The sequence below is a fragment of the Tiliqua scincoides genome, chromosome 4, assembly GCF_035046505.1.
Source record: "Tiliqua scincoides isolate rTilSci1 chromosome 4, rTilSci1.hap2, whole genome shotgun sequence".
NCBI lineage: Eukaryota > Metazoa > Chordata > Lepidosauria > Squamata > Scincidae > Tiliqua > Tiliqua scincoides.
In genome coordinates, this window is record NC_089824.1 from 212705431 (window position 1) to 212722045 (window position 16615).

At 45.0% G+C, this 16615-nt stretch overlaps 1 protein-coding gene across 1 annotated transcript in view; it reads left to right on the forward strand.

The window, feature by feature from the left end:
* PHACTR3 (phosphatase and actin regulator 3) overlaps positions 1-16615 on the forward strand; it is a 255263-nt gene that overhangs the window by 72304 nt on the left and 166344 nt on the right. The window lies entirely within an intron of this gene.

Here is a 16615-nt window from a genome sequence, read left to right on the forward strand (position 1 = left end):
GGCTACTCTAAGCCACTGGAGTTTGAGTTGCATGTTGCTGCCTTCCTTAGGAGGAGAGAAGTGAAACTGTTTTACAGTTTGACTATAGCCTGAGAAAGAAAATAAGCCTGCATTTTACAGCTGGTTGGCAAGAAGTGTTGACATTTTAAAGGGTTAACTTTCCTATGTAGAAAGGGGAATGCTTTTCCAGTTGCACTAAAAATAGAAAGGGGGGGAAAGGGTGGGTTAAGAGTTGCAGTCTGGGTTTTTTTGAATGTAGGTACGATGCAGAAAGCCATAGTCAAGCTGAGTTTTTGAGGCCTTCTCTTGGAGTGTTGCAAGGTCAAAAGCAAACTCAAAAGCAAACTCAGTAGGCAAGAGTGGTGATCCTCTGCAAGCTTTATTTTGTTGCCAGCAACGGGCTTCTCAGGGACTCCTGTCCAAAGTGAAGAGAGCAATGAGAGCCATGTGGGAACTCTCGGAGCCCTCAGAGAAAAGCAATTTTCCAGTGTGAGCCTCTCCCTTATATTTGATTCTGGCTCCTTTGTCTGAGGAGTCTTACATTTCTCACTGGCTGGTGTGTGACATCAGAAATGGGGGCTTTCTTAGGTTTGGCCACAGATAACTGTACAAGCATTTGATTGGTTGGCTTCAAGTTACAAACTCCAAAAAGGCAAATACATGCATTTGAGACATATAGAAAACGTTGTTTCCAACAACCACTAGATGGCACACTTTACTTATTTACTGGCCTTTGGTATGTCTTTGTTTATTTCTGACCTTGATAGAGTTACTAGTGTTATCTTTCCAAATTCCTTTCTGTCTGGTCTCATCAATCACTGTGGGCTTTCTATCAACCTCTGTTTAAACTAAGCCTTTGGTTTTCCCTCTATTCTGTGTGTGATTCTCTATATGTGATGTATAGTGGTATAAACTTATATTTAATACAAGACACACCAACCTCTTATTGTAAATAAGGATTTTAAGAACTCCTTTATTCTTTAACTAAATCCAGCTTCTCTTGTCAACTTAGAGGCTCTCATTATGTTTTGGCTTAATTAGGGGACTTCTCCGGAATGTTCTTTCTGCTTATCTGTTCCTGTGATAGCTAGTGTCTATATCTTAGAAAACTCTATCTCTGGCTGTCAAACAAGACAAACTGTCTGCTTAGATCTCCTCATTAAAAATGCTTCTAACCTGTGTATAACCTTTAGTTCTCACTTCTTGGTGCCAAGAGATATTGGCTTCCTGGCTACTCCCTAGTTCCTCTGTATGTTGTATCTAATCTCACTTTAAGTTGTAACTCTCTAGTTCCAATTAAAAGTATCTAAATCTGTCACATTGAGTCTACAGAGATATACAGAATTCTTATCTGTGGGGAGTAACTTTTCTTAGAGTCTCCTTGTTAGACTCTCTTAATTAACTTTGCCAGACATCTGCCTCCTCAAGGTTACATTTGAATTACATTTTCAGACTTGTGGCTTTAAGCCTCTTTAATAGTTTTCCCCTTTCTGTGTATTTCATGCTTTGATCTAACTATTCTGACAGCTAAAATTCACTACTATGCCTTTATATATTGATTACATTTTAAAAAACTCTATAATTATTGAGGCATTAAAGAACTGTTGGCATGCAAGCATGCTAACTTTTAATTATTTGGCACTTCTATGACGCTCTGGTGTAAATAACTCTCTCAGTTTTCATATTTTGGTTTAAAAGGGAAAGCCTGTTTGAATTATATTTTAAAATCTAAAATGCTTCTTTTCCAAGGGTATTCATCTGTTCAGTTTAGTTTTCATTTATCATACTACCAATTAAGCTTGACAGATGGAAATTCCAGCTTCTTACTCCCTTTTTTCATGAAGCGGTTCACCTTATCTGATGTCCTTGATGGTTTGCTAAGAGACATTCCTTGAGACTAATTTACAGTTTGCAGACCAAAAATGCTTTCTTTGTTCCAAACATATAAGCATGCTAAACATAACATTTTCCCTACTTCTTAAACATAGAAACTAATAACTAATTTAGCTATAAACACCCATAACATAGCATAAACATTTGCTTTCATTAAACTTGTAAACATTTGAACATTTTCCCTCTTAAACTGCTAAGCATTTGCTGTGTTTAAATGATTTGTTTTAACATAAATGGCTGGCTTTCATTAGCCTGTATCAGGAGTTCTTGAGAATGGATGATGGCCGGATCCCAAAGGATCTCCTCTATGGAGAACTCGTGCAAGGAAAGCGCCCTACAGGTAGACCACAGCTGCGATACAAGGACATCTGCAAGAGGGATCTGAAGGCCTTAGGGATGGACCTCAACAAGTGGGAAACCCTGGCCTCTGAGCGGCCCGCTTGGAGGCAGGCTGTGCAGCATGGCGTTTCCCAGTTTGAAGAGACACTTTGCCAACAGTCTGAGGCTAAGAGGCAAAGAAGGAAGGCCCATAGCCAGGGAGACAGACCAGGGACAGACTGCACTTGCTCCTGGTGTGGAAGGGATTGTCACTCCCGGATTGGCCTTTTCAGCCACACTAGACGCTGTTCCAGAACCACCTTTCAGAGCGCGATACCATAGTCTTTCGAGACTGAAGGTTGCCAATACAATACATCAGGAGTTCAGTTACAGCTGCAGAGATGTAAAAAAAAAAAACAACAACAACTGTTTTGGCATGCTTGTTAGTAAAGCAAGAACCTCCAGGATCTTCACTTAAGGAGACTCATACAGGTCCAGGATAGGATCTGGATCTAACTCTGCAAAAAGTGGCCTTTGGGAGCACCATGGGTATGCTGTTGCCTTTGAGGGAACTGATGGCTGCTCTTTGAAGACCAGTGTGGTCTGTCCAGCTGCTTGCATGTACCTGCTGGGCTCAGCTTTGACACTTGTGAACAAAAGAAGTAGATATTAGTTGCAATCATGTTGTAAGTCTGCAGAACTCACAAAGGAGACTGAGCCTAGAAAAAGGTTCCCTGAAACAGCCTATTGCCTGTGGAATGTAAAATTACATTTATGGTAGGTTGTTAATTGGAATCATAATATTTGTTATTATGCACTAGTTAATATAATCAGTTAGTTATAATTAGTATAATATAATTAATATAATAGTTGGTATAATAATAGTTGTTATTATGCACTGCTGAAACAGAGACGCCTGCGTTGGCTTGGTCATGTCGTGAGAATGGATGATGGCCGGATCCCAAAGGATCTCCTCTATGGAGAACTCGTGCAAGGAAAGCGCCCTACAGGTAGACCACAGCTGCGATACAAGGACATCTGCAAGAGGGATCTGAAGGCCTTAGGAATGGATCTCAACAAGTGGGAAACCCTGGCCTCTGAGCGGCCCGCTTGGAGGCAGGCTGTGCAGCATGGCCTTTTCCAGTTTGAAGAGACACTTGGCCAACAGTCTGAAGCAAAGAGGCAAAGAAGGAAGGCCCATAGCCAGGGAGACAGACCAGGGACAGACTACACTTGCTCCCAATGTGGAAGGGATTGTCACTCCCGAATCGGCCTTTTCAGCCACACTAGACGCTGTTCCAGAACCACCTTTCAGAGCGCGATACCATAGTCTTTTGAGACTGAAGGTTGCCAACTCAACTCAATACGAGTATTTGTTATTGTGCTTAGAGCACTCAAACTGCTTCACTTGGATTATCTCAGTGCAATACTTACTGTAAAAACTTGTTGGCATTCTTCAGTCTTGGAAGTCTATGATATCGCACTCTGAATAGTGGTTCTGGAACAGTGTCCTCTCCAGTGCGCAAAGCCTGGGTAACTTAGTGGGTAACTTACTCATTGGGTATCTTAGCCTGGGTTACTTAACAGTAACCTTGTGAGATAAAAGCAATGAAGAGTCTTGTAACTCCCTGAAGACTAACCAACTCATTTCATCATCAGTTTTCATGGACTAGTTTCCATCATCAGAGGCATCATGTGGTACCCTCAATACCTTCCAGCTGCGGAGAATGTTTTATGCATCTGATGAAGCCCTGCTGTAGGCCGTAAAAGTGGATGCTGAAATGAGTCTGTTTTCAAAACTCCTTGTTGATTGGTCTGCAGCAGAGTAACATGGCTATCCTTCTGGGGCTTGTGAGGTAAGTGGGCATCATTTTCTTAGTGCAGTTAATGAGCTGAGGCCAAGAGGGGTTGCCTGCTGAACAGTGATGTCACTAGAGTTTGCATCGCCCTGTGCGAGAGGCCAGTGCATCAACCCCATGATAGACCTCCTCCCATGCAGTGGGTGGGGCAACACCCTGGGCAGTGGGCATGGTTATGCACCATTGCCCTGCCCCTACTGGTTTTGGCTACATAGAATAGATAGAATAGAGCTATTTCAGCTTGGTCCATTTCATTGCATTCTGTATGAAATTATGCATCGAATGATATATAACATGATGGTGTTATTCAAAAATGCCATGATTTAAAATTTTTTGGCCAATACTGTAGTGGTGTCACTCTCCTCCTGTGCATGTCACCCAGTGTGGTCTGCACCCCCTGCATCCCCTAGCAATGTCATTGCTGCTGAAGGCCATTTGGTGCATTCATGACAGGTCAGGTTTAAACCAGGGACTTCTGGATTCATAGTTCCATCCCTTTGGAGCTGTGCCCACATCAGCACTTGGAGGTGTCTTTTAGATGTTAAGGGTGCACATGGGGCTTTTTCTTTTAAACACAGTCATTCCACAGTGCCTATTTTTGAAAGTGCTTTATTATTAAAATTGGCTATATTTCAGGGCAGGCATTAATAATGTAGACCAGTGCGAGGCAGCTTTTTTGGACGTTTTAACTAGTAGCCACTCAGTTTGGGGTTTTGTGAGCCTTCAAGTAAGATCATGAAAACACATCCCCCCCCCCCAATGCCACTTCATGCCTCTTCCTGCAGAATCAAGCAAAATTGCAGGAAACACTGATGTGCTGAATGCTACAGCAGAATTTCTAGCACTTGGACAAGTCAATAGCAGAGTCTGTGTTGTTGAATATAAGGAGTGCTGCCCCTCTGCCCCGTTATTCAGGCAGAAATCTTAGGAGAAGTGTTGCAGGTGTGGTGTTTGTGTTCGTGCCCCTGGCGGCCTCCAAAATGAACACCCAAATGGGAACTTTAAAAAGCCCATTCTGAAGGATGAAGACTAGAATTAACCCTTACAAAGGGTTGCATTTTTTCCGAATGTAGACTGTGGTTAGATACGCTGTAGAAGTCCTCATAAGTCAGTGGGGCACAGAGAGACATCATTATCACTTGTTATGGACCTTGAGTGTAGCCAAACACAGAAAGGCACATTTAGAGCCACTGAATACTGCTGGAGGGAAAAGAGAAAATCTGAGACTTGGGAGTCTCTCTGGCTTTTAACCAAAGGGGTAGGTCCAGGGTTATCTCCTCTGCTGAGGGTAAAGCAACAGAAGTCTTGCCCCAGGTATAGAAATTACTTGCTACAGCCCTTTTCTCTGAGCAGCTCAGCAGTTTCCATGGTAATGTGAGCTGTGTATATTATATCGCTCATCTGGGCCATTTAAGGAAGTGTTGGTGTCCTGCTTAAGTGGCTTGAAGCCTGAGTTAAACCCACCTTTAGCAAAGCTTATTCTGCCTTAGGCCATCACCGGCTTCTTCAAGCTTCTTGAGCGGGGAAGCGGCTCTCTACCTGTCGCTAGCTGGTTCTTTGACAGGCAGGGGAAAAGAGAATACTTGCAAGATTTCACCTCCATTTTTTAAAAGCATGGGTCCGGTTTATTAAGGCTACAATCCTATCCACACTTTCCTGGGAGTAAACCCCATTGACTCTAATGTGGCTTACTTCTGAGTAGACATGCATAGGTTTGGACACTAACAGATGTAAAACCATGCTCTGAAGAACCTGAGAATATTCTCAGCATCTTCACCTACTTTAGTGCTTTGCCTAGTAATGTGATCTTCCATGTTGACTATCCTTGTGAGAGAATGCTTTTGCTTATTTTTATATACCTTATGGCAAAAATATTTTAACAAATAGTGAACAAATTCTGTAACGGACCTGCCACTCCTCGGTGCAAAGCGCCTCAGTGCAAAGTTCTGCGACGCCGGCCCCTGCGCCTTGCACCATGCCTCCCCTCCATACTTAACCAGCGCAATGGAGCCTTGCAGGTTGGGAAACTGGAAGCACTGTTTAAGACTGCGTCGGAAGCCTCACAATGCTTTCTGACCAGTCTGCAAAATCACATGGATGTGGTGCCCGGAGCATTTGCCCCCCTACCCCCCCTCCAGACCTGCTACTGAACAAATGGTCAGACAGATGTTTTGATAGCCAGAAGAATTACTCTGGTAATTAATAACAGACTGTTTTGTAGAGAAAGAGCAAGTCTCTTGTGTATGTTTGCAAGTCTACTAGAGAGGTTGGTTTCATCATTTGCGCTGTTTGTTCTGTTGCTGTGGTGGCAAGATCCGGTTGTCTCTCTCTAGAATGGAAAGAAACCATCAATCAAAGCAGACAAGACTGGGCTAGATGGGTCAATGACTTGAATGAATGTAAGGCGGCATCATATGTTAGAGATTGCCCTTAATAATTCTGCCTCGACTGTTATTTTCCTGTTCTTCCATCTGGAAGCAATCGCTGTGCATGTTATTAATTTCACTATTAGTTCTAGATCCTCAACCTGAACTACTTGACCCAGGAGAACAATTTAGGATACAAAATTGTATCCTTTGATCCATTTTCTGTACAACTGATCAGTACCAACACCATTCAACAAACCCAGTCAGAATCAGGACAGATTCATGCAATGACAGATACACTTTATAGGCACACTAGATAAATCCTTGTGAAACCTCAGCTGTCTGTTTCTTGAATGCATCTCTTTTAGATTTCATCTTTTGAGGACACTTACCTTACAGTTTCTATTATTTGAATTCTTAACGTATATTTTATGTACATTAAACTTTTTTTTTTTAAAGGAGAATTTAGGGTCTCATGTTCAAAACTTCTGAGAGTGTTATTTGTTATGTGTAATTTCACATGATGCTGTGATTTGCACTATTTGAATTATTGCAACCTGAGGAATGGAAAGAGAGAACGAGAGAGATTTTTCTTAGTAGCCCAATATTATTTACGTTTCTGAAAGGGATCAGAGCATCCCCTGACAATAGCGGAGTATATGATCAAGAGAGGCAAAAATAGATGTAATTTTTTTTCCTCCCATCTTTTCATGTACTGAAATGGCCTTCTATTAATAGCAGGTCCGTCTCATCTTTTCTTTTGATGATATTTGTCTCTGTTTAAAGCTGCATATCAAGAGAACAGGAGTGTGTATGAACATAAGTGCTGCATCTGAGCATGAATCCAAATGAGCAAATATTCCTCTGTGAAATCAGTGTAAGGAAAAAATAGACAGGCACCATGACTGAGAAAGGAAAGGAAAGCTCCAAATATAGATGTAGGAGTTAGGGCTGGTTCAGTTGTAATTCCAAACTATAATTCTCGTGTTACATGTATGAGCCTGGCTGGACCCTCTGGCTTGAGTGCTTCCTCTTTCCCCCTTTGCTTCTCCACATGTGTGGCGATTCCTTGCATCCTGTCCTGGTTTAAGGTAAACCATATTTACATTTGATCTACACTCGCAAGAGAATGATGTTGGAATGAGTAGGTGGTTTCAAACCATTTGAACACTGAAGAATCACAGTTCTGAATGCTCCCCTACTGAACAAAGAACCCAAGCCAATCCCCCCTCCCGCAATGGTACAAGCTGCGCCAAAAACAGGTGTGCTATATCCAGTGTGGGCGAATTGGGAGGCTTCAGAGGCAAAGGGGAAGTTAAATTCCCTTACCCCTCCTTAAGCCTCCTGCTCCACAATGGGTGTTCTTGGACCTACACTTTGTACTCCATGCACACACTGGGCCAATCCTAGATAGGATTGGGCCAAAAATCTCCCTGCAAATTAAAAAGGTGTGGAACTGAGACAGAACTTTGTTGCCCAAATTGCTCCGCTGCCCCATACAGTTTTCACATGGGGGAATGTTAAAAAAATACTATATTGACTTGTAACCTAAAGAGATACAGATAGGAATTCTACCACCACCTTTTCCTTCATGTGTTGACCAGGTCTTGCAATGGGCCTATGTGGAAGCAATGTCTAATATGGAGACCATCTCTGTAAGTGTGAAGCATGGAAGTCCAGGACACCTGCTATGTTATTTCAGACTCCCAATTATCTGTCTTAAGGGCTGCAACTTGATAAGAAGACAGGTTAATGAGCTGGCTGGTAGCTCACCACAGCATATCTATTAGCAGCATACACCAAAACACAACACAACCAAACAGGAAGCCTATTAGATTCCTGTTAGATTAGCCTATTAGAGAGCCTGCCCCCCCCCCCAAATCTGATAGGGAAAGAACAGGAGGGAAAGAAAAGTAGGACTGTTTCTATTTTATTATTCCTGGAACGTGTTCAAATATGATGTCACCAGAATTGCAAGTAGATCCATATTAGAACAAGGTTTATGCCTTCTAGATTCCACAGAGTGCAGCACAATATGAAATCTTTTTGACGCAACTCAGGGCTCTCTGCTTAGTCACGCACAGCCCATGGCTATTCCCAAAGTCCTTCAGGTCCCTAATAAATAAGACAGGACATCCAGTTAAGGAGGATATTCTGACAACTTGTTTTCTCTGTCTGTGGCTTCATGGATGGTTCCTTAGGGGTCAGTTTAAGAAACACATGTTGAATTATTGTGAAGTCCATCTTTTCCCGATGTAGTGATTTCTGCTGGTGAGTGGGAAATGGTTCTGCTCTGCTGCCAAAGACAAAGTGCAAAGAACACAGTTCATAAAGACCAAAAAGCATTAATCTTAGATCTATATTTTATATCAACTCCCATGCAATGACTGAAAATGAAGATTCTAGTGGCACTAGGCACTTTCTAGTTGTCAAAAAAGGCAACATGCTGGAGTGTGCAGGCCAGCCACTCCCCTAAGTGGCAAGTGGCCGACTCCTTGTGCTAGCATCTTCTGGATTAGGTGAGATCATGTAGGGGGTGGGAGGGAGGGAGGGGTGAGCAGAATGGTGTGGGCAGAATTGGAAGGGGGGTGGGCACTGCTGGGTGGTGATGGGGGCAGGAAGAAGGTGAATCAGGAATGGGAAGGGGCAGGTTTGACTATGGTCATTTTATTCCCTTTACTATAAGAACATAAGAACATAAGAACAGCCCCACTGGATCAGGCCATAGGCCCATCTAGTCCAGCTTCCTGTATCTCACAGCGGCCCACCAAATGCCCCAGGGAGCACACCAGATAACAAGAGACCTCATCCTGGTGCCCTCCCTTGCATCTGGCATTCTGACATAACCCATTTCTAAAATCAGGAGGTTGCGCATACACATCATGGCTTGTACCCCGTAATGGATTTTTCCTCCAGAAACTTGTCCAATCCCCTTTTAAAGGCGTCTAGGCTAGATGCCAGCACCACATCCTGTGGCAAGGAGTTCCACAGACGGACCACACGCTGAGTAAAGAAATATTTCCTTTTATCTGTCCTAACCCGCCCAACACTCAATTTTAGTGGATGTCCCCTGGTTCTGGTGTTATGTGAGAGTGTAAAGAGCATCTCTCTATCCACTCTGTCCATCCCCTGCATAATTTTGTATGTCTCAATCATGTCCCCCCTCAGGTGTCTCTTTTCTAGGCTGAAGAGGCCCAAATGCCGTAGCCTTTCCTCATAAGGAAGGTGCCCCAGCCCCGAAATCATCTTAGTCGCTCTCTTTTGCACCTTTTCCATTTCCACTATGTCTTTTTTGAGATGTGGTGACCAGAACTGGACACAATGTTTTATTTACACCATCCTTTTTCACAACCTCTTGTGAAAGTGATGATAGAGCCCTTTTCATCATCTGGCTCCCATTTGTCACCACACTATCCCCCGGAATACTGCACAGCTAAGCCTATATTATGTAATTTTGAGGGGGATTCTGGGGGAAAGATGGTGGCTCCCACTGACAATTCATAGTCACCCCACTGTTGGAAAAGGGGGTATGGATGTCATTTAAGCACAGTCAAATGGTGGAAGATTCTTTTTCTGATTGCTCCCCATCAAACCCCTCTAGTTTGAGGCTAACAATAAAACAGAAGCAGAGACAGTAAAAGGGTTTAAGAAACACTTTACGTACCATTTAAAAGCATGTTCATCTCTGCTTGTAGTACAAGTCCTAGATTTGCAGCATGGCATCCTAGAGCTATGCATTTGCATGAGAGAGCTTAAGATAAAGTCATAGAGGAAAGTTTTAGACCAGGGGTGCTCACACTTTTTTGGCTCGAGAGCTACTTTGAAACCCAGCAAAGCCCGGAGATCTACCAGAGTTTTTTTACAATGTTCACGCCATCATAACATATAACATTTATGTGTACAATGTATGTTGGTGTACCTTGCATAACCGCATGAGCCAATATTGCACAACACAATTAACTATAAACATTTTTGTAATTACTTGAGTTTACTTTGATGACTTGCACTGAAGTGAATCAGCCAAGGATGCATAGTCGGGACAGTAGCTGCTGACAGCCAGCCTCAAGCACACTTCCAAATGTTCATCAGTCATGGTGGAACTTAATGATCTTCATGTAGGAAAAGGCTGACTCACATAAATAAGTGGAGCCCTTCCTGCCTCAGGTGCTCTTATATCCCTGAGGGCCCTATTGCCTTCAAGTGGCTGCAGCTGTGCAGCACACTCTGCTGGATGCCCAGGCCTTACCCTTAAAGGGGCCACTGCTGACACCACATCTACCTCCTCACCAGATCTTCCTCAATTCCAATACAAGTGGGGGGGGGGGAGCAGATCTCTATACAGACCAGTGCAAAAACAGGGGAAAGGTGTGGGGGAGGGAAGATCTCTATATAGACATCACAGCAAGACCAGTGCAAAACCCCTTGCACACAGAACCAACAGATGGAAGTTGGGGGGGGGGGCAGATCTCCATACATACCAGTGCAAAAACAGGGGAAAGGTAAGTCAGCCCCAGTAGAGTCAACAGGGCTCACTCCCAGGGATGCATGGACGGGAGAGAAGCCTGCCAGCGGCTCCTCTCCCAGGGAGGAGCCTGCCAGGGGCTCACTCCCTGGGCTCACTTCCTGAACTCACTCCCTGGGCTTGCTCCCTGGACTCACTCCCTGGGCTCCCTGGACTCACTCCCTGGGCTCGCTCCCTGGACTCACTCCCTGGGCTCACAAGCCTGCCAGGGGCTCACTCCCAGGGATGCGTGGATGGGAGAGAAGCCTGCGAGCATCTCTTCTCCAGGTCTACTCACAAGTCAGCCCCAGTAGAGTCAAAGGGGCTCACTCCCAGGAATGTGTGGACGGGAGAGAAGCCTGCGATCAACTCATTTTGCCTCGCGATCTACCAGTCGATCGCGATCGACGTATTGAGAACCCCTGTTTTAGACAGATAGCCTCTGTGTCATCTGCTTCCTGGACAATAGTCTGCTCCCAGTGACGTGCAGGTGGCATTGTACCTATTTTCCAACATCCAACTGTTGCCGAAGTTTTTGTTCCCTTCCTTAAGCCTTTTCTGCCCAATGTTGCATATATGCAACAGGGTTCAAATGTGTACATCTGTGGGCTTGGCAGAAATGGGTTAAACTGCCCTGGTCCATTCATCCACACCTTCAGCCATGTTGAAATTGTTCCCCCTTGTTGCTGTCCAGCATCAACCCAGGCATAAGACTGACTGAAGCAATCACTTTGAGCAATAGGCTGAAGAGGGTGGTGAACTGATGAGCGGCATGCACTCACTCATTCTGCATATTGGGAAAGGACTGGGTGGGAGCAAAACAGAGGCAGTGGCGGTGAATCTTACCTAAATCAGGGTATGTGGAATGAGGGCTCCAGATCACAGCAATCTGGTCTCCTTGACCACCTGGTTGCTTCTCTAAGCACCTGGGCAGGCAAAGAGGCAGGGGCTGTGGCAGCACTATGGTGGGGTGTGTGCACACTAATGGACATGCAAGATAATTTTTTTTTTAAATGTGGGGATTACTGGTGCTTTTGTGTGTGTGTGCATGCTGGCAGGGTCAGTGGATTCACACCAATTCAGGCAGCAGATCTGCTGAAACTACCCCTGGTGCTATCCCACATAACTGGGAATATGCATTATATAAAATGTGTGCATACATTTCTTTTAATCTGAATAGCAGAGAAGTCCTTCTCCCCCCCCCCTTTTGGATGGGGTCTATGGTGTGTGTGTATGTGTATGGGGGCATGGTAATGTCCCCCTGAAGCCTTTCTGCTGCAACAAGTGCCTGAAACTGCTCTTTATCTCAAGAGAGGAGCTGCTAATGGCAGTTTCTCTACTGGAGCAAATAGTAGCTTGTTGATTGTCCCTGGGGAAATGGCATGGGAGAAGGGCTCAGGCTCCCTTCTTTTTGTCATGGTTTCCATGCAGTTTGCAGCCTCTGTGCAGGTCCTCAGCTGGTATTTAAAGGTAAGGAAGGAAGATGGAAATGGAAGCGCATATTTAATAACACGTGTAGTTCAATCTTTAGAAACCAGCAGATCTATTTACAGACATTTTGCTGGCTACTTTTTTTATTTTTAAAAAATATATATAATTTGAATTTTGGCAGCATAGTGTTCGAAATGCTTCCGTCACAGATTGAGAAGACTCTGAAAGGTTTTACCTTTGAAAGGCTGTCATGTATGTGCCCAGGTCTCCTCTCATGCCATTTCCTGCAAAGTTGACATCTTTGGCATCTCTCTTTGCCAGGAGGGCTTTTTCACCATGGAAATACTCCAACATTTCAATTATGGAAAAGCAGCAAGAGAATATACTTGAACTGTCCTTCTGGAATACATTGCAGTGTGACAGCAAAACACTAAAAGAGGGATTGGATTCTCACATTTGCAGGGATCCACACCCAAGAGAGGGGACGCTATGGATTCTAAACGATGTTAATAAACTGGAGAATGGGTCACTTGAGCGGGAATTCAATAACATCAAGGAAGAAATGTTTCCTGTAAGAAACAAATACTATACAGACAAGTTTCCAATCTGCTCAGTTGGCATAACCAGCAGCCCAGGCATTGAGAGTTCAGTGCTTTAGACCAGGGGTGTCCAAAGTTTTTGGCAGGAGGGCCACATCAGCTCTCTGACACTGTGTCGGGGGGGCGGGGGCGGGGAAAAAAAAGAATTAATTTACATTTAAAATTTGAATAAATTTGCATAAGTTTACATAAATGAATATATTAAAGATGAACTTATATGAATGAATGAGGGTCTTGCAATAGCTTAATGCCTATAAAAGACCTTGCACAAAGCAAGGCTGGCCTTTCCTTTGCTGCCACTGCTGCATCACAGATGTGAAAGAGCAAGCAGTGGAGGGGGCTCTCATCCCACAGCTCACACGAGAGGTCAAACAGTCGCCCTCACGCTGAGAGAAGTTGTGTTGGGCCAGTGCGGGCTTCAACAAATCTCCGGAGGGCCAGAGGCTCATTGAAGACAGGAGGCTCCCTGAGGGCCACATTGAGAGGCCTCGAGGGCCGCAAGTGGCCCCTGGGCCGGGGTTTTGGCACCCCTGCTTTAGACTATACCACCTTAGACTTTGATTGCTCTTCTGGGTTAATCAAACCCTGAGTGTACCACTAGCAATTCAGGAAGAATTGGAACTAATTTTTCGGATGTTGGAAAATGTTTACTATCTCCCCCTGGGTAGATACAGCTGCTCCAATGGGGCATGTGCTGCATCCTGTGATGGGGGGGGGGCAATTATAGAGGCATTCTCAAGGTAAGGGAACTTTTGTTCCTTTACCCTGGGGTAAGCCTCCACTTCACCAATCAGATCAGATCTATGCTAGCTATTTTATTGGCTAAGAGGGATAGAATCTCAGCACAAGTTGCTGCAGCTGGTATCCACCCGTCCCTCCCTTGTTCTGCTTTCCACCCTCTTCCCACCCAGAAACTCCCCCATTCCTCTCCCTTCCGGTCTCCCAACACTGGCTTACCTGCACTCCCTTGGGTAGCTGGCACACCACTGACACCCCCACCATTTGCAAGGGCACCTCCGAAGGGCAGCATATTGCACACACCACCGTATGACCATTTACAACAGCAGAACTCTCTTCCCCTGTCATAAGGCAGCTTAGGAATGGGCTGTTATTTGCTGTTTGCCTGAAAGGAAGGATAGCGGACAAGTCTATGAATGCCTTTTGGGGATCACAATAACTGGATGGAGCATTTTCCAATTAGCATGAGCTGGAGACAAGCAATGGACATGCCCTTTACGAATAGTTTATGAGCCTCCCGGAAGCATCTAGTTGGCTGCTCTTGGAAACTGGATGCTGGGCTCAATGGAGCTCTGCTCTTCCAAGGCCGTACTTGCACGTTTTCGCTCTTAACGATTTAAACGAACGTCGCGTGCCAGAGTCACGGCAATTCCCATCACAATGTCAGGGCAGCATATGGCATGGTTAATCCCCCTCCATTACAACTAGCATAGTAAACCAATTGCCGGCGCTTGTAAGCTTCAAATGCTTTCTTTGGAGAAGAGAAGTCTTTGTGGTCTTCTCTTGATTAAAGCATTGTTATTGCCTAGATTATCCAGGATCAGCACTGAACAGAGAAAGTCAGGGCTGCTTCTAATAACATTATTGTCGGCTAGGCTCGAGGGCTGACATGGGCTTGGATATTATGCACTGGCATTCCGGCTTCTAGTATCTTCGGGGCCTGCAACCTTTGAAAGAGAAAATTAAGTATTCTAGAACTGCAGCTTGAAATGTGTTCCAGCAGGGGAGATTCCAGGTAAAGGTGATTAGGATCCTAAGGTAATGCTTATTTTAGGTAATGCTTATTTTATGTTAAGTCGGTGGTTCTCACATATTTAGCACTGGGACCCACTTTTTAGAATGAGAATCTGTCAGGACCCACCGGAAGTGATGTCATGACCAGAAGTGACATCATCAAGCAGGAAAAATTTTTAATAATCCTAGGCTGCAATCCTACCCACACTTACCCAAGAGTAAGTCCCATTTACTGTCATTGTTCAAAGAATATACATAGTAGCTGGTTAAAAGTACAGGTCTGTTAACATTTCCCCAAATTCAGTCACATACCTTGGCAGCATCAAGTCTACTATATTAAAAATAAAATATTGACATGAATGGGAACCCACCTGAAATTGACTTGTGACCCTCCTAGTGGGTCCCAACACACAGTTTGAGAAACACTGTGCTAATTGAAGACTGGGCAGAAACCAAGGAAGTCTGCTAAGCCGGTAGCGTAGCTAGAGGAGAGTTTAAAGCACATGCAGCGCAATCCTATCCTGCGCTGGAACAGGCAGACCAAGAGACCTGCACTGTATCCAGCACACAATAGGGCACCGAAGTGGCTGAGCCACTTCCTTCCCTTTTCCCCTGGGTAAGCCACTGCAGTCCCTATGGGTAGCCTTGGACTTGCACCACCTCCAGAGGTAGCGTGAGGAGTGTGGAGTGGCTTGAAGCCGCTCCATGCTCAGGAATGGGGTCCCAGCCCTGCCTCCCCACCTGTCCCGCCCTACCTACTGCGTCCTGGAACACCTCTTTCCCACCTCCTCCCCACCCACCCCAGAGTCTTGCATTGGCCGAGCCTGGCTGACGCAAGGCTTCTTTCCTGAGTTGGCATGGAGGCTGGATTCAGCTTCCACAGGCCAGCACGTGTCCGTGTGTCAGCCTAGCTGACTCACAAGGAGGCACAAAGGACTTGCACCAGCCCATCCCCGGGTCAGAATTGTGCCCTAAGTTTTGTAGGGAGCCTCATCATAGTGCACGAGGAGCCCCTCCCCCTCCCCTTTGGAGCCATTCCAGGTGGTGGGAGCAAAACGGAGATGAATCTCCTAAGGGAAGAGGGAGAGCCGCTTGCACGCTGTGGAGAGGCTTCCTGCAAAACTCAGTGCTCTAAACCCCCTCTAGCTACGCCACTATGCTAAGCAAGTCACATTCAAGGGAAGTGCCAGCACTGACTGCCAAATCCTTATGAAAATATTTACTTCTATTAATTACTGTATGACACATAATGCATTTAGATGTTACACATTTTCACATTTGGATTGTCACAGTGAATCTCTTTCCTGAAACGTCAAGGTGTTTATCATTTCAGTCAGGGTTGGCTCCAGTTTTTGGTGGGTCCTGGGTAAATCCCTCTGCTGCACCACCTCTCTTCTTAGGTCACTCCACTCCCTTTCATCATCAGCCTCTGGTTATAGGGAAAGAAACTGTGGGCCCGGGCCTCTGTTTTTAATAGTGACGGATTATGAGAGATGGCTCAGGCAGCTCCTCAAAAAGAATTGAGCCAGGCATTCAACAGAAGGTTCCTCTCACTATATAGGGCAATATTTGGTCCCTTGCTCGTGTTGTGGTACTCACCATTGGACCCTAGTGGGCTTGCCAGTGGGGTGTTACAGCAATGAGCCACAGTGCTCCTGTTGCAATGGCAGTGGGTGAGGCCACTAAGGGGCAGTGGTGATAGCTCCTTGCTCCTAGCATCCACAAAGATTGGTGGCCCACTGGCCAGTGGGGTGGGGCAGACACCAATTACGGTGGGCCCTCTTAGGGCATTGTGGACCTAGTATTTGTCTGAGGGTACCATGGGTTTATCCTAAATTTCTGTGCTAAATACTTGCCAACAAGGTGGTAAAATCTGAGTCCCAAGTGATTCTAACA